General features: G+C 37.5%; 1 protein-coding gene across 2 annotated transcripts in view; it reads right to left on the bottom strand.

The window, feature by feature from the left end:
- The window catches only part of GMDS (GDP-mannose 4,6-dehydratase), a 273,055-nt gene that overhangs the window by 2,648 nt on the left and 249,435 nt on the right, over positions 1 to 20,972 (bottom strand). The window lies entirely within an intron of this gene.

Raw genomic sequence — 20,972 nt, 5'->3', positions numbered from 1 at the left:
TCCTACAGCCTTAGACAGATCTGAACATTTCTAAGGATGAGCTCATGAAAGCAAAAGAACGATCAAAAGTTCAGGGGTAGGCAACCTTGGCTCTTTTATGACTCGTGGACTTCAACTCCCAGAATTCCTGAGCCAGCGGGAGTTGAAGTCCACGAGTCATAAAAGAGCCAAGGTTGCCTACCTCTGGGCTAAGTCAAAGATGGCCATTCTGCTTTTCCGCTTCTGCTGGAGTGCAGCCTTGCGGGAATCAACGTTCAAAGCACAATCTAGGTTACTGTTTGTTTTTTCTATAAATGCTTTTTTCTTTGTTGCCACTGGGCTGTAAAAATGTACAAGGAAAGGGGGAGGAGGAAAACATTCTACGCTTGTACCATGCCCTCTTATGATATGGTGTAAGTCTCCAACACAGCTTTCAGGCAAAATAAAGGAAATCAAGGCGGACAGGCAGACAGATGGTAGATTTGTGTTGTGTGTAAACGTCATATTAATATTAATATAATATAATAATAACCCAGAGTAAAATCGGCCTATCTGCTTATTTTTTAAAACCTGTAAAATAAAATAAAATAAAAATCTACACTGTGAGTTTAAAATATGAATTGCAGTTTGCCCCTGCTTCTGGAAAAGCAAACTCTTGATGAGGGAGCTGAAAGCCAACAGTCAAACTGTGGCTGTTTAACGGTACAATTCTCTCTCCCACAGACTTAAATTCACTTAGCTGTGATATGATCTCTCATAGGTAAAAGCATGAGTTGATCAAATGAGACATTTTTAAACCCCCCTCCCTTTTTGTAATCGTAGGTTTAAATGTCAAAGGCCGTGCAATTACATGTATTCAACATGAACACATGGCAATTCATTTTTATAGTTTTTAAAAAAATGCATACTCCTTCAGCATGGAAGAACTATCTGCCGCGTGTGGTCTGGATGTTTCTTTAAAAGCAATGAAAACCAGAGGGAAAAATGCAAACAATTTCTGTGTAAATATTCTATTTCCTGAGTGCTGCTTCTGGGTGTCATCATCATCTTTATTTTAGCTCACTAGATGAATAATCTGGTTTCACTCTGCAACATATTACTGTCTAATTCAATTTTCTTTACCAAAGTCTTAGAAAGCTTCATAGCACAAGGCCAGGAATTTATTAGAATTGTTCAAAAAGAGGATAATAAGCTTTGTTTGCTTGTTTTAAACTTAAACTGTGATTCCTGGAGTAGGCAAGATAGGTATCCCATAAGCAGGTACATCCTAAATACTATACAGAAAGAGGGGGGAATTAATGATAGCATATATTTATATTTCACAGAGCAGCACAGGCAAACATACCGAGTATGTTTGTTATCCGTCAACTTTCAGATATGCAGGGATTAACACTAGACAAACATTAAAGCAGAAAACAATATTCCAATCAATCAAGGAAACCACACTCCCATCAAAACTGGTAGGGCAAGCTAATACATATAGTATACTGTATATACTATATGCTATTCATTGGCATCAAACCCCATACTCACCCGCATGGATGATATTGCCTAGTTGGATAATGAAACATCTGCAAGCAAACAAACAAGCTCAGAGCGCACCAAAAACTCCAACCTTGAGCTACAGATATTCTCTTCTATTGTAACTATATTTAGGAAATAACAAAGTCAATAACACAATCTGCTTAAAGAAGAAATGAAGTGTATTTGTATTCAGCATTATATTCCAGTATATATCAAGGATCTACATTAACTAGCAGTACTGTAGCATTTAATTGGATGCCTTTCTCCCTTTAAAGCAGTGTTTCTCAACCTTGACAATTTTAAGGCATGTGGACTTCAACTCCCAGAATTCCACAGCCAGCATTGCTGGCTGTGGAATTCTGGGAACTGAAGTCCACATGCCTTAAAATTGTCAAGGTTGAGAAGCACTGCTTTAAACCATTCATATCTATACACAGAAAAGGACTTAATTAAAATATGATTGGTTTATTTATGATAAAAAGATTAAGTTATTAATAATGAAGGATATTGTTGGAAAGAGAATGACTGTCTGAGCCAAGTGGAGAAGTCTAATGGGAAATTAGTCTGGAATCCCTATGTGGGCAAAAGGTGAAGTATGACCCCCACTGCATGCCGTTGAACCTTATCTAGTATTACCCAGGTGCCAACTTGGGTTTGAGAAGATTGCTCAAGATAAGTTTGACTTGAGTAATAAAACAACTGAATTCTTGACAGGTGGATCTGGTTGTTCCGTGCCTGACAGATATAATGTAGAAGGTTCTGAATGGGAGATAGATCATTATTTGATAATATCAAAAATGGATCTTAACAGAAATGGACATGGAAGATAAGGAAACTTGAAAGAACCAGAGTGAAATTACTTCGGCATGACTTCAGGAAGAGAGTCCAGCATGAAAAAAAATACTAAAATATACTATTTTTGCAGAGCAAAATGGAAATTGCAAATATGGAAAAAGGATATTGTATAATGTGTATATAGCAAAAAAAGATGGCTGCACAGAGAGCAAAGAATGGTTAAAATTAAAAAACACTGAGACAATGTGCAGCAATTATTATACAAATAAACAATTGTTTCAGAAATAGCTAAGGACCAACAAGGAATTCCAGTAGAATGAGTGGAATTAAGAAAAATTGAATGAAATGATTTAGGATGAAAATCAAGTGAGATAATGCTAGAAGGAGTATTTTAGCATTTATAAGGGGATGATGTTGATATGCTGTTGTGAGATACTGTAAATGCTGTTAACATTCATGTAAAAACATATTGATAAAGAAAATAATAAATGCTGTGATGTATATTAAAAAAATTGTAATGCTGAAGATATAGGTGGTATACCTGAATAAATACTAAACTAAGTTTGGTAGTTGTGTGAGTTGCTTAACGCGTGTAAATATTACATTTGTGCTGTCAATTGGAAAATGTAGTTATTGTTCTTCTATGGTCTACAAACTTCATCAAAGGGAATGATAATAAGAAGAAATATAAAAAACTAAAAAAATTAATTTGATAAGTGGGCATGGGAAAGCATTTGGCAGAATTCCAATGGGACCAATATGATTGGTGTCAATGAGCAACACTTGGGGTGTGCAGTTGTTCTTTATGCTAGGCAGGAGATGTGCAGATTAGGTTTTTGATCTTCTGCAGGCCACTGAGAAATGTCCGAATGTGAGAAAGAAAGTTTATTGCAAATTATTTTATTTAGAGAAAGTATATAATAAACTGATTAGGCCTAAATAACACAATGTTTGTACAAATATGGCGCTGAAGGTTGGTTGCTGAATATAGCTGGGAGAAGTATGTGATGAAAATAGAGCATGCATGAGAATAAGCTCAATGCTTAGTAAATAATTCACACCGAGCAGGAAGTAAAGCAAGAATCTGTGGTATCTGTCCAGTTATTTCGATCTGACAGGGTTTGTGCACTGCAAGTTCCTTCAATTAAACAATGCCATCTATTGGGAGCCTGGAAGTGCCCCTTCTCTGTCATAGCTCGTGCCCTCTGGATGAGATTTCCCCCCAAGATCCAGGTGACTCCCACTCTATATTTTGGCATTTTGGATGGCCATGAAGGCCTGCCTGTTCACATAGACCAGTGTTTCTCAACCTTGACAATTTTAAGGCATGTGGACTTCAACTCCCAGAATTCCACAGCCAGCCAGCATTGCTGGCTGTGGAATTCTGGGAGTTGAAGTCCACATGCCTTAAAATTGTCAAGGTTGAGAAACACTGACATAGACCTTTGGTTAGGATTGGTGTAATTCCTTGTAAGGCAGACATGTCAAACTTGTGACATCACATGACATTGAGCAACGGTTTTGCCATTGCCAGCAATGGGGTGGGCGCAGCTTCCGCGGGCCAACAGTTTGACACCCCTGTTGTAAGGAGTTGGTATGTTACTTCCCGGTTTTTCAATTTTTTGTTTTGGGGGTTTCTTCTTTTATTGCTATATTTAAATTGTTTCATAGTTTTCATGTTTTCATGTAAACTGCCCGTAGTAAGCAAGTAAAAAAATATTCCCCTGGTTTATTTAATGCATTTATGATAAATATTTAAGGAATACTGGTGGTGATGTTAGTGTGATATTAGTTGTATACTTTGCGTGCAGATGATGTTGTGAAATTAGTTAAGACCAGAAGTGATTTGTAGTAAATGTTAAGACTGTATGATAAAACAAGAAGTATGACTCAAAATATCACTCGTTGACATGGATGGCTATACAAAAGGAATGAATGAATGAATAAATAAATAAATTGTAAAACCAATACATGAAGGAGTTTAATGGCATAAGGTGAAAGGAAAACCAAGGAAGTCAGTATAGAATGAGGATGAAGACCGATGACTTCCTCTTCAGATGTAGCAGACTACAAACTTCAGCAATGCATTTTAACTTACAAGACAAGAGTTAACAATAATAGAGGCTAGTTATCTTTGTAAATTTGAGGAAGGTATCTATGAATTAGATTCAGCTTTAATTTCTTTGTATTTGTAGGAAAGCAAAGTTGACATAGAAGAATATAGTAAATTTGGTTCTAAAGGTTATAAAGACTAGCTAACCACAATACTTGGAACGGTATGTAATAATTATCATCGCTGTTTTTATTATTACGGCAGCATTGTCATGCACAGTGAGAAATTCATGCATGTATTTTCTACTGAACTCAAGTATAAAGTACTTTCACTTGCAATTAACAGGCCATCCCCTAGAGTTGAGCAAATGAGCATTGCATTCATTAAAAGTACACAAATAAATAACTTTAAAAGTGGCACAGTGTGGGGAAAGAACTCCGATGCTTTCCACTAGGAGTTGATTCTGAGAGGTGCTGAGCTCTTAAGTCCTCCATTGCTTTCATAGTTTGTTGACACTCAGCACATCTTAGGATAAGACCCATTAAAACATTTTCAAGATACATCTGTCAGTCACAGACTAGGAAATCTCAGCCAAGTCTCCTCCTTAATCCACTAAAAACCTGTCTGTTATTCTTCCCTCTAATGCCTTCAAAAAGCTAAAAAACATGGATCCCAAGAAGTAATAAACAAAAAAAGGCTGATGATAAAGATAATGAACAGCCACGGCTTTACATTTTCCACCGTACTGCAGGATTATCAGCACGAAATGAAGTTGAATCCAGAGCTCTGCTTCAGTGACAGGGAGTGATAAGAGACGAGAAGAAAACAGTCAACTGTCTGGTTTGTCCAGGAAGTTGGGACTGGTGGCATTGTCTGTCAGGAGGGGGACCGAAAGAATGCTGTCAGTGTGAAAACAATACTTCAGCTCAATCTGGGGGGGGGGGGTAGGGAGGGGGAAAGTCCATCAGCGTGGGCTCTGACAAGCACATTGACCATGGAGATAAAAGGGCAAATGGAACAAAACAGCGGGAGTGGGCCCTGCGTGCTGTGTAATATGGTGCGTAATTGCTTTAATGGAAACAGTGCGCAAGTTAATCAACACAAGGACATAAAGCATATGCAGGCTTTATCGGCCTGCTTATGACAACCAAATCACATGACTGACAATGTAAATACAGGCAAAATTATTTGACTGCCTCCCTTGCCAAAAATGGTTCGTTATTGAGATAACCCTCCTGGGGGAAGGTTAAGCCAGAGACCGCGAAAGTCAATGTTAATTTCAACAGGGTTTGGATTAGCCCATTAGATTGTTTCCCCTTCTGCATTACGGTAGAAGGGGGGAAAGAAAAAAAAGATGAAAATCATTCTGAAATATATTCCCAGTATAGATGAGGCGTAAGTTGGTTTAACCTTTTTTTCCCCCTTACAGACATTCTAGTGGGATAATCTTCTCAGTGTGGAATTTTATTGCAATACACTTTTCTTTCAAGTCACCATAGCCTAGCTTTATTTTTGTTAGTTCTCTAAATTGAGCACATTTTTTTAAGCTGGCATATGAGAACAATTAGCCGTTTACCACTACAAAGAACCTCTGGCAGTTGGGGTCTGCTCATAATTCTCTCTCATGCATTCATTTATTCAAACATATTAACTGCACGGAACTGATCTGTGAAATCAATTTATGGTGATTTGTTCTCATTAAAATGTGTGGTGTAAATCAGACCTAAAGTCCTTTTATCATCAGGTATCGCAGTACCAGCAAACTTAAAAGGGTCAGAAGGATTCATTTGAAATCCTAAAACGAAACAAAAAAACCCAATAAAAAACAGCGTATTTCTAAGGTTTATAAATAATTACATAAGTATTTTTCTACCTCTCTCACAGGACTTCATATTTATTCAGTTCTGAGTTGACATACCAACGTTTATGCAGGACATAATAGTTTCATTTGGTTTGGAATGACGGCATCTAACTGCAACCCTATCTCTTTTGCTTCTTTATTTTATAGTATTTTTTTTATTTTCTTACCTATAACCTCTGAACAGCCAATTTTTATGGTTTTTCAACTCTGAGATAGGAGTTGCAGTCTATTCCAACTGGAATAGGAAGTATAATTGGCATGCCAAAAGTCTGTCCGTGGCAAGAGGCAGCTCACTTATCTAACATTATTTCTAATCCCCGTATTTATTGGAATTTTAAAAATATTCCCCATACACATTCATGCTTATCCTGCCTAACTTTGGGGTAATTTAGCCCCTTGGTCTTATGAATCTCCAACACCCTTCCCCTGACATTGCACTTTGGCAATGATAAATGTCAGATTCTGAAGTTTTCAATAGATGATAAATGATGCCACTGAACTTTTCTCACAGTACTCATAAAACTTTGTCTGTTGGAAGACTCAAACACATAAAATAGCCCATTTTTGAAGGTTGCAAGCATTTTAAAACACATAGAAAGGCTCACAAGGCTGTGATTTACGTGGATATTTTGTAGCAATGTCTTTCTAGAGCGAGAAATGTTTTTCCGAGACATTTCTGGTGAACAGTCACAAGTCCGGTTGTCCTTAATGAAACTACATGAGGACATCAGACAGTGCCTACCTATAGTGAAGAGGGAGGATGAGAATGAGGGGGAAATCTTGTACAATAGGGCATTACGTTAATTGGGCCATCCGAAAAAAATATTACAAAAAACAAAGTTAATATTATTGGCCTTAAATAAACTATATATCCTTCCTAAATCTGTATTAGAGCAATATCTTAATTAGGTTTCATTATTTTTTTTTGTATGACTTAGAGAATGCTGAATTTTACCATTTAATATTGCAGACCTTTTGCAAGGAGGAGGAAGATTATATATATCAGTGATGGCGAACCTTTTAGAGACCGAGTGCCCAAACTGCAACTCAAAACCCACTTATGCATCATTGGGTGCCGGGTGGGTGTGGCCCATTGGGTGGGTGTGGCCCATTGGGTGGGCGTGGCTGCGGTGGTAACGGCAGACTGGGTGGGACTAAAAGTTCAATCAATTAATTCCAATTTTGCAAGATCTTTTTTTTTCCCAGGAAAAGTTGTAATTGACTGATTGATTGAACCTTTTTTTTTTTTTTGCACACGGCGGTGGAGGCCTAAAGCGAAAAGGTTTTATAAAACCCAGCTGAAGGCCTAGGACTGGGGCAACAGCGCGCATGCCCATAAAGAGGGCTCTGAGTGCCGCCTCTGGTACCCGTGCCATAGGTTCGCTACCACTGATATATATTATTAAAACACTTGTGTTTGAAACTTTGTAACAAGTTTAATTGGCTGAAATGCTGCATCCTAGGGCAAAAGGTTGTCAAAAAGGTTGTCACAAAGGGCTAACTTGCATAATGCTGGGACCTATGGCTTTGGAGGGAATGGTTTTTTGGGGGTTTTGTCCCTGCACTGCTGCAGTTTAATACTGCTGCTGCATTGCCACACTCTGTCGTAAACACATGACCTTCATTTTCAATATTCTCTGATAGCTTCCTATGAGGAACTGATATGATAGCTGACAATCCTTGTCACCTTCCTACTAATAAAGTCTTTGCTTGTGGGAAGCCTGTAGGGAGAAAATCAAAGGAAATATGAAGCGCCCTCCACCAATCCCTCTGTACTTGTCTCATGTTGGCCACAAGTGCAGGGGTCCTCAATCTTGGCAACTTTAAGACTTGTGGTCTTCAACTCCAAGAATTCCTCAGCCAGCAAAGCCAAGCAAAGCTGGCTGAGGAATTCTGGGAGTTGAAGTCCACAAGTCTTAAAGTTGCCAAGGTTGAGGACCCCTGCACTAGTGCATTCCCTCATTCCATTCTTCTCCCAGCAGCACCCACTAACCTGCCTGTTGGGAAGAGAAGCAAAAGAGGAACAGAGAGGGAAGCGGGGGGGGGGAAGGCAGGGAGGGAGGGAGAGAAGGAGGAAAGAAAAATGGAGAGAGGGAGGAAGATTTCCAATGCTTACTGATAGTTTTCCACAAGGATGCTTTCAAGGAAGTTGAAAGTCACTCCCACTGATTTTTTGCCCACCCATGGTCATTTTGTTTCTCTGTTTAGGTAAGCAAATATCTCTGAAATGATGACCCAATGAGTTGTGGCTTGTCTAGTATGATCTAAACTGGGGCTTGATTCTTGGAGGTATTTCCCTTTCCAAATTTGATCTTTTTTTTTAAAAAAAAAATATATAACACTTAAATTACCGTAAATGCTGGCGTATAAGGCGACTTCCACGAGCGCTGAAATCGGCGCCAAAGACGGGGGTCGTCTTATACACCGAGTCGTCTTATACGCCGGAAATACTGGTAGTTTCCGGTGTATAAGACGATGTTCTAGGAATGCAGCCCAGCGATAAAGACGGGGGTCGTCTTATACGCCGGGTCGCCTTGTACGCCGGCATATACGGTAATGTCTATTTTTTTCTTTTGTTAATATTCTTTTCTAGATAGAAAGGGATTTTGTCTGCTTTACCTAGGAGGAAAATGGTTTTCAGCATAACAGGATTTTATATTTTCAAAAATGGGGGCGTAATCACTATGGTTGACTCCGCCTTTCATCCTTCCGAGGTCGGTAAAATGAGGACCCAGATTGTTGGGGGCAATAGGCTGACTGTAAACCGCTGAGAGAAGGCTGTAAAGCACTGTGAAGTGGTATATAAGTCTAAGTGCTATTGCTATTGCTAATTCTTCATCCAGCAGTTGTAAGTAAGACAGAGGGTCCAAGACAAAACCTGAGGCTATCACAAAATCTGGAACAACTTCCCTTGATGTCTACAGTCATCTTAAGAAAGTGGCAATATTCACAGCCCAGGTTTTTAGAAGTGATTTTTGTGCAACCTTCCTGCTGGAGCCTGATAAAGAATTCCAAAAAATTTGAGAACCTTAACACTATTCAATAAATTTTCAGTTGTTTTGTACTGCCCTTTCAGGCATATTATTTTTTCTTATGTTCATCACATTACTTTGACTTTTTGTAAATATAAAATATGTATCTTTTATAATCTGTGTCTAAATATGTGTTAATCTATTTACTTGGGTAGGAGACTCTAAAACAAATGAGGAACGAAAGAGTTAAGGGAGCTGGGACAGCTTTGTATTTGAAGCAGGTCTCTAAATGTATCCCTCAGCATGCTCTACAGGAGAGGAAATCCAAGCAGTGGCCTTTCACATGACATCATAAAAGCTTAATTTATCACCAGCCACCAAACATCGAGAAAATCATAACATCCTTTCAGGAAAGCCATGTGCAAAATAATCAGATCTACTTTGATGACAGCTTTAATACGTGAGTCCAAGTAGGACACTCCAAAGAATAACCTTTTGTAGGTGCTTGTTTATAGCAAAATGTGTCTTCCCAGTACTGCTTTTGCAAGTCTTGGCACACCTTTCACCCCTAAGAGAATTCTTTTCCTTACCATTCTGTAGAGGTGACATCCCAAATCAATATAATCCAAATAAAATTCTGACCCTGTATTTCATATTTAGCATAACTGTGCTAACTAATATCCAAGTATAAGGCTGGCCAGCTCTTTTTAATTTGAAACTTACTCAGTTTAGAAGGAATATATTAGCAGCATGAAATGCATGCCTGTTTACTCTTGAACCTAGATGAGTTAGGACAACGTGGGATGATTCCTTTTCATTGTCACTGAGCTTTGGCCGGAGAGAAGAATTCTAGCTTTTCACCTCAAGCAGTTTATATATAATCATAACTGACCACTTCCTGCAACAGTTCTGAAAATGTCTGGATGCTGGTAAAATAGCACCCCTGACATCTATTGGGCACTTGTGTTGGAAACCATTCCAAAAGAATCACACCTCATGGTGGCTTCAGCATTGGCTCACAAAGGGTCAAAAAATGTAGGTCTGCTACCAGAGACTCAATAACTGGGAAATACATAAAGATGGTTATTCTAGATGCAGGATATAAAGTCTTTCACAGGTTATTAACTCACTGTGAGTGATACAAGAAGAGCAACCCTTAAACAGTAAGGATGTAGCTAAGATTCCCACAGCTCTACAGAGAGCATTAAAGGACTGGTAGCATTAACCCAAAATGTTATACCTAGAGATTGAAAATGAACTTTGGGGCGTAAAATTCCCACTCAATTATAATTTTGCACCCTTACATAGACATCCAGAACATATTTATCTACTCTTTTCTTGAGCAGGTAGAGAGTACTTGATTCATGCCCTGAAAAAGTTCTTTCAAAAACATCTATTTGCACTTGGCTCCCTTGTTTTCTTTCTCCTTCTATCAAGACTTGAGTATCAGTTCTCTGTCTTTACTTCATGTAATATATATATATATATATTTAGGTTTTTAGGTTTTGCTAATAAAGAATAAAGAGAGAATGGTATAGCTATTTCGGGTTCCTTTAACCCTCATCAGCCAAACTTACTCTTCTGAGATTCGAACCTGGGCTATCTGCATGTTAGGCAGAAGTTATAACCTCTAAGCCATGGGTTCTCTCCCACTTTGTTAGCTACCAGGAGAGAGACAGGGGGAGGAGATTTTTACCTTGAATGAACACCCTGTCAGCCCAGATATGGGAGAAGGAAATCTTCTTTCTTTTCTTTTGCCTGTATCAGCTCAATCTAGAGCCATCCACAAGCAGCAGTCACTAACTGCGACATCATTTTACATTTTTAGGTTTTTAGGTTTTGCTAACAAAGAATAAAGAGAGAATGGTATAGCTATTTCGGGTTCCTTTAACCCTCATCAGCCAAACTTACTCTTCTGAGATTCGAACCTGGGCTATCTGCATGTTAGGCAGATGTTATAACCTCTAAGCCACGGGTTCTCTCCCACTTTGTTAGCTACCAGGAGACGTCGCAGTTAGTGACTGCTGCTTTGTGGATGGCTCTAGATTGAGCTGATACAGGCAAAAGAAAAGAAAAGAAAGAAGATTTCTTTCTCCCATATCTGGGCTGACAGGGTGTTCATTCAAGGTAAATATATATATATATGTTTTCTGAGGTTTTCACGGGTATTTGTATGTAGGTCTTTGGTTGTTCGGGTTTTCCCACGTAAAATTGGAAGTGTCTTGGCGACGTTTCGACGAAGTCCCATTCGTCATCTTCAGGCTGGTGCTTTCAGCTTCGTGCCTCGAGGCACGAAGCTGAAAGCACCAGCCTGAAGATGACGAATGGGACTTCGTCGAAACGTCGCCAAGACACTTCCAATTTTACGTGGGAGAAAACCCGAACAACCAAAGACCTACATATATATATATATATATATGCCCAGATGATGTAGTCGCCTTCTCCTTGGCTGATACATGATGCCGATTCTTAGCCTTTGAAAGCTTCAGCATTCTAACATTTTAGGCTGAAATTGTGATTTATATTGGGTATATACAGCCATTTCAGTGAGTTTCACTGCAACAGGTGCAAAGTAACATTTACATATACTGTAGTTTTGTGGATTTAGTCCACAGGGTTTTTCAAACTTAGCAACTTTGAGTTGTATGAATTTCAACTCCCAGGAATTCTAGGAGCTGAAATCCACATACCTTAAATGTTGTCAGGTTTGAAAAAACCTGCATTACAGGATTTAAACACCTTTTTACATCATCCCAGCACTGAGATTTTGAGAGTTCCTACAATTCATTATTCTTGATTCTATAATGGCAATGTTTACGTAGCAAGGATCTATATGAGATGGTGAGCATTTAGACATGACAATCAATGTTAGAAAATGAGCCCATTCAAAACAAGCTCTAACCACCTAAGTAACACTTCTGTTTCAATTCAAAAAGAGCTAGACCAATTCACAATGCACAGGAATGCAAGTTAGAATTAGTCAAGATTATCAAGGCATGTGTAGCCATGTTTGGGATGTTTCTAAACCACAGACTGCCAAAAGCCAAAGATGAATGACAAGGAACTGATTATTCCAATTACTCTGTTATGACTTTTTTAGCTGTCCTGTATTGTAGTCTTTATTGGGCATGGAATAAATGTAGATGGTTATATGTGTGATTCAGAAATGCGGGCATTTATCACTGCTCTTTCCTTTTCTGCACATTTACCCGCCTCCTCTTTCTTAAACCAATTACAATCTTTTTTGTCAGCTTGACACTGATGTCTTGCAGTATCTTAACTTCTGATTAAGGGCTTTGGCATTTGAATTTTTCTAATTTGAATTTTCTAATTTGAAGTCCAACTTTCTAGCCTATGTCTTCATGGACATATTTTCATGCCTCATGGAACTGAGAAGGTCTATGTAGCTTCCATTTTCTTTCTGCTTTCTTCCTGGCAACCTTTTTTGGGCCCTGCAAGCTGAAAGATATTGTGGCTTTGTAGTCTGTGCTTGTTCCAGTGACACATAAAAGCAAAATAGACTATGCTGGAATTAAACCAGTGCAACACAGCACATATTGCTCCTCAGTCACATCTGTTCCTCTATTTACATTTAATATGGAGATACTGGACAGTCAAAAGGGAATCTGCTTTATTGTTTACATTTTATAAATGAACTGGTACAATTACATCTGCTAAAATAATAAGACCCTTCTCAGCCTGGCTCAAGAATACACTCACAAGTATGTATTATTAAACTATCTATATATTCCACTTAATTTCAGGCCATTATCATGAAATGATAATACATGAAAATGCATGAAAATATTTTATGCGCATAAATGCTTAATTACGTTTAAAGCTTTCAAAGGCTACAGGAAATCTATTAACTATAAATATATTTTTGATTAAAGAAGCCAATGTCCAAATATTGTAATAAATATGTAACAACCAAAACAAGTATCATGGCCAAATGAAATTAGTACTGGTGCTACCTTGCCCCCTTCATGAACCTCTAAGCTTGAGGACTTTTAACTGAAAAAGACATTTTTGATCCACTGTTAAAAATGTCTTGATTAATTCTCCCTGCAGCAATGTGAAAGGTCATAACAGAAAAAAAGAAAAAAACTATCATTTCCAAATGATTCTCATGTAATTGCCAAGCTTAACTGAGATCCAGAAGAATCAGCAACACTGAAGCATTCTCTGTTTAGGATTTTGGCTGCTGGCTGAGTGTGGGAGAGATATTCCATTTACTTACATTTCATGTTATCCCCTTACAGATAATAAGATAATTTGAGGCTAGCTACCCCTTGAGATATATTAACATTGTATATTAAACAAATTAGGCCTCCACTGGATGAAATACAGATGCCCATGTATTTATTACATAAATTGATCAAGTGCCTCCTTCTGTAGATTCAAAATAGTTCACAAAAACAAAGCATAGTTTATAAAATAAGGAACATTCAGTTTACAGGGAATGTCCATACCATTGGCACTTTAATATTTTGTGGAAAAGCCAGGTCTTGAAAAGCTTTCTAAAGGTAAGAGTGTTTGGGATCTTTTTGGGAGGCAAAGTGTTCAAACAGAAATAGAAGTTCATCATAAGAATCTCATTCCCTTCATCTCACATGGGGTGGAAATCCTCAGTAAACTCTCTGTAGAAGAACCTGTAAGTCAATCCAATTTTGTTGGGTTATGTAGTCCTGCAAGTACCTGAAGTCAAGGTATCAAATTAAATCAGCAATTAATGTCCAGTGCATGGGAGTGTTGAAGGCATTAGTACTGTTGTCAGGGCATCTGATCCAAGTAGATTTATAGTTAGTGTACAAATTGAAATTGAGTGAAGTCACCACTGGCTACAGCCTATTGTACCTTCTGTTCTAGAGAAGATGTGAGTACAGATGAACCCCAAAATTTCAGATCTGCTTCTTTAAGAGGAGTGCAGCTCCATCCAAAGCCAACACTGGAGCTCCATCCAAAGTCAACACATAGGACCATTTCTATTACCATTAAGCAGTCATTCCACTTTGTAGCACCAGGTTAGAACTTCTGCAGCAAGTGTGACTCAGCGTAGTCACAGGTAACTGTATACCATCATGGAACTGATAATATATCCCTAAAGAAAAACCTCTCCCAGAGCTATCATGTAGACAATAAATAAAATGGGGAAGAGAACTAAGTCCTGCAGCACCCCATATTGAGCATTATCCTCTCCAATGCAAACCTTAGACTGATCAAAGAAGAAAGTAAGATTTGTTGAATTACAAATCTTTTGATAGTAGCTAAAGCAGAGATAAGGACATGCTGCTAGATCTGAATATAGGTTGGAGAAATCAATGAAAGGTTTCTTGCCATATCTGTACCATGAAGATTTTGAAAGCAGGAAAGTCAGGTTGTCTAAAAACAGTCAATGGGTCCAGAACCACAGGTTTCTATGAAAGCCATCCAACAGTCAATCAGGAACTCTGATCATAGGGCGAAGGAAGGAAGGAAGGAAGGAAGGAAGGAAGGAAGGAAGGAAGGAAGGAAGGAAGGAAGGAAGGAAGGAAGGAAGGAAGGACTTGGCAGTCACAGCAATACGTATCAGGAAACATGAGACTTGTTTCTTTCAAGGGGAGTAGGTCTAAAAGACACTTGTTATAAAACCAAGGCTCCTAATTAAAGGAGTTAATGCTACTTTCTGTTCTGAAGACCAGCTGATCTTTAATGCTCAGCCTTCTTTAGTTTATAATGTTTGGCATTCTCCCAAAGTCAAGTTCTGACTCCTTGCTCTCTGAATTTGTATACAACTGTGCTGAGTCTGACTCATCATTTACAAGTGGATGACAACTTGAAGCCTCTTCAAGTTTCAGACAAGAGTCTGCCAGATTCTTCTCAGAATCTGAGGACTTTATAGCAACCAAGAGCTCAAATGCTCTTCTACCATGGACACCAAACTAGAACAATAGAATGGGACCTTCAATTCCCAGCCTTCACAGATACAGAGGAGTTCAATAGTTGATGATAGGAAGCACTAAAGAGAGGTATAGAAAACCAGGAAGAATGCAAGTCACAACAAAAAGTAATTCACCACTGCACTTTTTATCCCTTGCTGGACCTGAAACCTAGAAAATGTGTTCAGTCTAAGGTTCGCCATAGTCAAAGCCTCACCAGTTCTTTAATATTTTCCCTAAAGAGGAAAGTTAAAGATTGGCTTGTTGTTGTCTAAAGAGGCTGGATCAAGAGCAGGCTTTTACTACTATTTCCTTCAAGACAGTTCTGTACTCTCTGTCAAAGAAGCATTAATCACTTCCTAAATCTGGCCGTAGGTAGCCCGCCCAGATGCACAACTAAGCCACACAATATACGGAATCCCAGGTACAGTAGCTGGAATATTGCACATTTCTAGAATAAGTAAATGTTAATTTAGACTGTTGTGAAGATGATTTATATGTTGGTGCCATATGTTTTTTAAATAATAAACCTCTTCTGCAGTGAGCCATAATGAAAATTGGACCATATAAAATAACTCAAATAATTGTTTAACTCAACAAGAGCCACAAACCACTGTTTAATATGGGCCACTGATTATCAGAATGAGTTTTAACAAAATACAGGAAACCATCATTAAGTTCTGTGGTTTGCCGCCAAGGTTTAAGGCATGATTTAAAGACTGAGAACCAAATTGATTTTTCAAACTATTAAAAGATAGTTATTTTTTGCAGATGAGATCCTTGATGGATATTTGATATTGCTATGTTTTTCTCAATAAACAGCAAAACAGAAAGCTTGGTTTCCAGTAGGACCTATTTTTGGAATTTGCTTACTTTGGTAATTAAAGTCATATGTTTTCAGTAACATGAAAAAGTTAAGATCTTTATTAAGAACATGACCAATCCTGTCACTATGTAATTCTGCCTGCTTCTACCAATATTCAGCGCCTGGCTCTTCCAAAGATTGCTCATTTCTATTTTTTCAGCACTTACTTCTTACATAGTGATATATGATCCAAATATATAGTTAAAAATTAGAAAAAGAGAGTTTGATCTAGTAGTTAAGGCAGGGGTAGGCAACCTTGGCTCTTTTATGACTCGTGGACTTCAACTCCCAGAATTCCTGAGCCAGCTTGGCTGGCTCAGGAATTCTGGGAATTGAAGTTCACGAGTCATAAAAGAGCCAAGGTTGCCTACCCCTGGGTTAAGGCACCAGGCTGGAAAGCAGGAGACCATGAGTTCTAGTCCCGCCTTAGCCATGTAAACCATCTGGGTGACTTCACTGTCTCTCAGCCCAACCCACCTCACAGGGCTGTTGTTGTGGGAAAAATAGGAGGAGGAAGAGGTATGAAGTATCTTTGCTGCCCTGAGTTATTTGTAAAAATAATAAAGGCAGGTTACAAATTAAATAAATAAAAGATAAATAATAATTCACTTCTCTTGGTGCAGATGTAGCTCTTATATTGTTTTGATTTTAAAGAAAGTAAGGCAGAGAAAAAGTTCTCACGCAGCTGTGAAAGGGGGAAAATAGCAGCATCAATTAAGTTATTCTGTCAACTGCTTATCATTACTTCTTCTAGCAAAAATACATGTACCTAGTGTGGAGAACCTTTTTGACTATGAGCATATTAATATGTGTGTGTGTGTGTGTGTGTGTGTGTGTGTGTGTGTGTGTATACACTTCATCTTTCTTTTCTAAGATTATACCAGGACCATGCTGAGAGAGATCAGAATACCAAGTAGGTTCCATATTGATATGATTCATGAGATCTGCTCAGCTTTTATTATAAATGCAGAGATCTTATGGTGGAGAAAATAAATGTAGCAAATAAAATGGAGGCTGCCTCCTTTTCCTTCCCTCATTGTCTAATCCTAACAGACCCAATTTGATCCTTCCTTCCCTTAAACAAAGTCCCCTGCAGTCCCATCTAGACCAATGGATATAAACCTCCTCACCACCTCACAGCATAGCCCTGGGGGTCTTCAAACTTGGCCCTTGCCTAGCTGAGGAATTCTGGGAGTTGAAGTCCACAAGTCATAAAAAGTGCCAAGTTTGAAGACCCCTGGCATAGCCTAAGGGAGTCCTAACAAGGAAATTACAACCTAGAGAAATCCCAACCTTTCACCTTCAATCAGGTCAACATTTCACCTCCTTCTCAAGGGGCTTTCACAAATCTGCTGCCCTTCCAAAAGTGCCACCTTGCTTAACACCAGAAATAAACCCAGATGCAAGGACAAGGAATTACCTACCAACCCCAAAAGTTGCCAGCCAATCAGATCTCTAGGATTTCCCAATATGTAACCCCCATCTTCTGTAAAAATCTTTGCTTTCTCATTGTTTGGGTTCCTTCCTTCTTGTAAAGCAGACACCCAACAATCGTAGTAAACATGGTTACTTCTTCTCAGTCTTATGCTCTATAGCTTTGAATTTTCCACAGTAGTCCTTTCTCTTACATATTTGCATGTTTTTTCATGTATTTATATACTTAAGTAAAACATCTAGAAAAAATTTTCTACTCAGTCTCATAAGTTACAAAGTTAATTTGAAATTCTTGGTATTTAGGGATAGATAATGATGAATGGCATTTACAGTAACTGTTTGTTAATTCAAGTTCAGAAATATTTCACTGCCACTAAATGAGACAAACAGAATACTACAATATGTGACAGATACATGAGATGACAAACTGCAGCAAAGTATTAAAATCCCATAATTACAGCATATAAACACATTGTTACAATACAATAGTAAAGCGATTGTACACAGCTTTTTCTATATGAGCATCATAAACTTGCAAACAGTAAGCATTTTGGTATGTACACTATTTTAAAATTAATTCCAAACAATGCAGTTATTTTCAAGTAGCTAATTTCACTTCTTTTACCTATACTCATTTCTCTATTGAAGCAACTTCTAAAATATTCTCTCATGTGGTTTCTTTTACGTCTTGTCAATTCATGTTCTCAAATAACTGTATTCCATGATCCAATAAAAAATGTTTGGCAGGATTGTTAGTAGTACAAATTCACGTTTCTCCAATTTCAGACACTGAAAGTATTAGAACGAAATCAGCTGCACTTAATATAATACTGGATTGCAATCTGAACCCATTATGCTATTTATTAGAGTATTTTTTGGCAATTTTAAAATGTTAAACAATAAATAAGGTCTACAATATTTTGGATTCTAGCCCCACCCCCCCACTGGATATTCAGGTCTTTTTTTCCATCTGGTATTCTATATTTTCACCCAATATAAGTCTTCATTAAATAGTAAGCAAATCTTCTCAGTTATTCATTATGGGGCTTTCCTAGAAAAGAAACGTTACTTTCTGAGATCCTCCCAAACCTGCTGGTCCTCCCACTTAGAGTGTTCAGGATTATTTTGGCTACCTTGCCACTCACTTCTAAATGCTAGATGTGAATGTATTTTTTACAAAGCTCTTATAAACCACGGGGACTTTTCTAGACTTAACATGCATGACAGAAGCAATACTTAAGCTTCTTATCTGTATTAACACATCATAAAGATTTATTTCTATTTTAATATATTGCTATGTATGGAAATATCCTTGCAGGGTAAATCAGTGTGACCTATAAGCTAATTTTATGAACTCAAAGTTCTCCTGGGAGTGTCACAAATCTACATTATTTAACAAGAATGGTAGATTCTACACTTGGCTTCCTGATTTAGCTAAAAGATGTATAAAAATATATGCAAGCAGACAGCTTTTTGGCTGCGAACCTCAAGAAGCTTAAGCATGTAAATTATTATCTATAAATCTAATTGTAATTCATATTCACTAAAGAGGCTCAGGCGTTTTCTCATTTGGAGTAGAGCAGAAATAATTTATTATTTTTGGATGTGTGTGTGTGCAGGAAATACCCTTTCACAGCTAGATAACACACACCTTGAGGGAATAGATAGTGATGACATAAGATTCATAATCCAAATTTTGGGATGATAGAAGAGCCATGCCAAAAAAAAAAAATTATGAAGTTTTTCAAAAAGTTATTCAAATATGTCAGATCTGAGAAGTGAATTATGAGGTGAGCTGAAAACATGCATTGTCATGTTATCAATTTACTAACGTTTCTATTTACACTAGGAAGGGTGCCAGGTTCTTTGTAAACAATATCTATTTATTTTTAGTTTTTTTCTGGTATGCGGTTTTTGCTATGTGTATTATATGATTTGATGAGCCTCTCGAGGACTACTAACATGAATGAAATTTCTTGGAATTCTGATAAGATCACACTATGGACTATCCTTTTTCTTATTTCCTGTTGATAACTTGGGGAAATATTATTTTAAATTACTCTGCACGAATAAATATGAATATAGTGAATACCTGCTGAATGAAATTCAAGTCTGACACTGTTATCATGCTTGTATAATTATAACAAAGCGAGTAAAGGATGACCAAGAATATTTGCAAAAAGATGTTTGTTCCTCTTTAAAAGAAAAAAAAAGTCACATGGATAAGAACAGTTTTACATTCTTTCCTATCTCTCTGCCAGGTGTGCTACTTGGAAGCCAACCACACACTGACTGAACCGAATCCCCTCTAGCATACTGGAATTTTCAGCAGCCATCTAGTTATGGCATACACAGTAACAAATGAATATTAACCTTTTCATGCATTGTCTAGCAAAAAATCACTTTATTTTTATTTTATTCAGAATAAGCTAGACAACAAAAGGTTGTGTATATTTGTGAGCATGAGCACATGTATGCCATCCATCATCCTAAAATCATAATTTTATACGGGCCTCACAGTAGTCTGATAAGGTTCTCATCTGCTGAATTTTAGTCATCCTGGCGCAACTGGTGCCCAGGTCATTCACAAGTTCCAGAAAAAAACAGCATTAAATAACCTTCTAACCATTTCTGAGCATTGGGGAGGAACTTTGTAAAACCCACAGCTGAAACATGGGCTGGAAGTACAAGAACAGGCCATAGCGGATTGTGCTGAAGTGACACTCGGTGAAATGTTGACATCAGAGAAACTGGTTTTACAACAATCTGTTCCTTATATGACTATTTCATTTCTTACACCAAACGTGTAAAAACACAATTCTGCTGACAATTAGTGTTCTTTATCTTAACTATATCTATTTTATGGTGTTTCGTGGCTAGTTAAGGAATATTTTCAAATATGATATTGACAGTTATTTGGAATTAATTGTATAGTTAGAAATAGCTACTTCCGATTCAAACTAGCAGGTGCAAGTAACACAGAGAATTACAATCCCTATTTACTAATTGCAAAAAAATATTAAATGAATCGGTTATAGAAAACAAAGTACTCAAGATCTGAAATTATAAATAGAAATCAAGTGATCCAGCATACCCAACATTGAAACCCAATGTAAAACAACTACCTAATTAAAATGAGAAAGTGCTTTCAATTAGCAGTAAAATAATATAGAAAGATACATACTTACATATATGCACACACAAATGGCAACTACATGTTATATAATTCATTAGTTTTTGTGTAACTCCTAACAAAATTGATAGTGATTACTGTACATAGATTATAAATGCTTTTATTTCAATTCCATTTTTCTTGTTCAAACTACTTCCATATCGCAGATCTGAGCCCAAAGAATTATTATATGTTTTAGTTTTCATGAGTACTTTGGAATCAAGACTGAACATTGAAGTGTGTTGGTTCAAAACTCCATATTCACAAAATATTTGTAATCCAAGATCTTTTTACTCATTTAAAATATTATCAATGAAACTTCACTATCATTCTACAAACTCAAAGGGGCAATCAATTTATCTCGAGATCGCCCAAGAATTTGTCTGTCCAAGTCCAAGT

The sequence above is a fragment of the Crotalus tigris genome, unplaced genomic scaffold (assembly GCF_016545835.1).
Source record: "Crotalus tigris isolate CLP2741 ecotype Arizona unplaced genomic scaffold, ASM1654583v1 scf7180000023608.1681014, whole genome shotgun sequence".
Taxonomy (NCBI): domain Eukaryota; kingdom Metazoa; phylum Chordata; class Lepidosauria; order Squamata; family Viperidae; genus Crotalus; species Crotalus tigris.
This window is presented reverse-complemented; position numbering and strand designations above follow the sequence as displayed.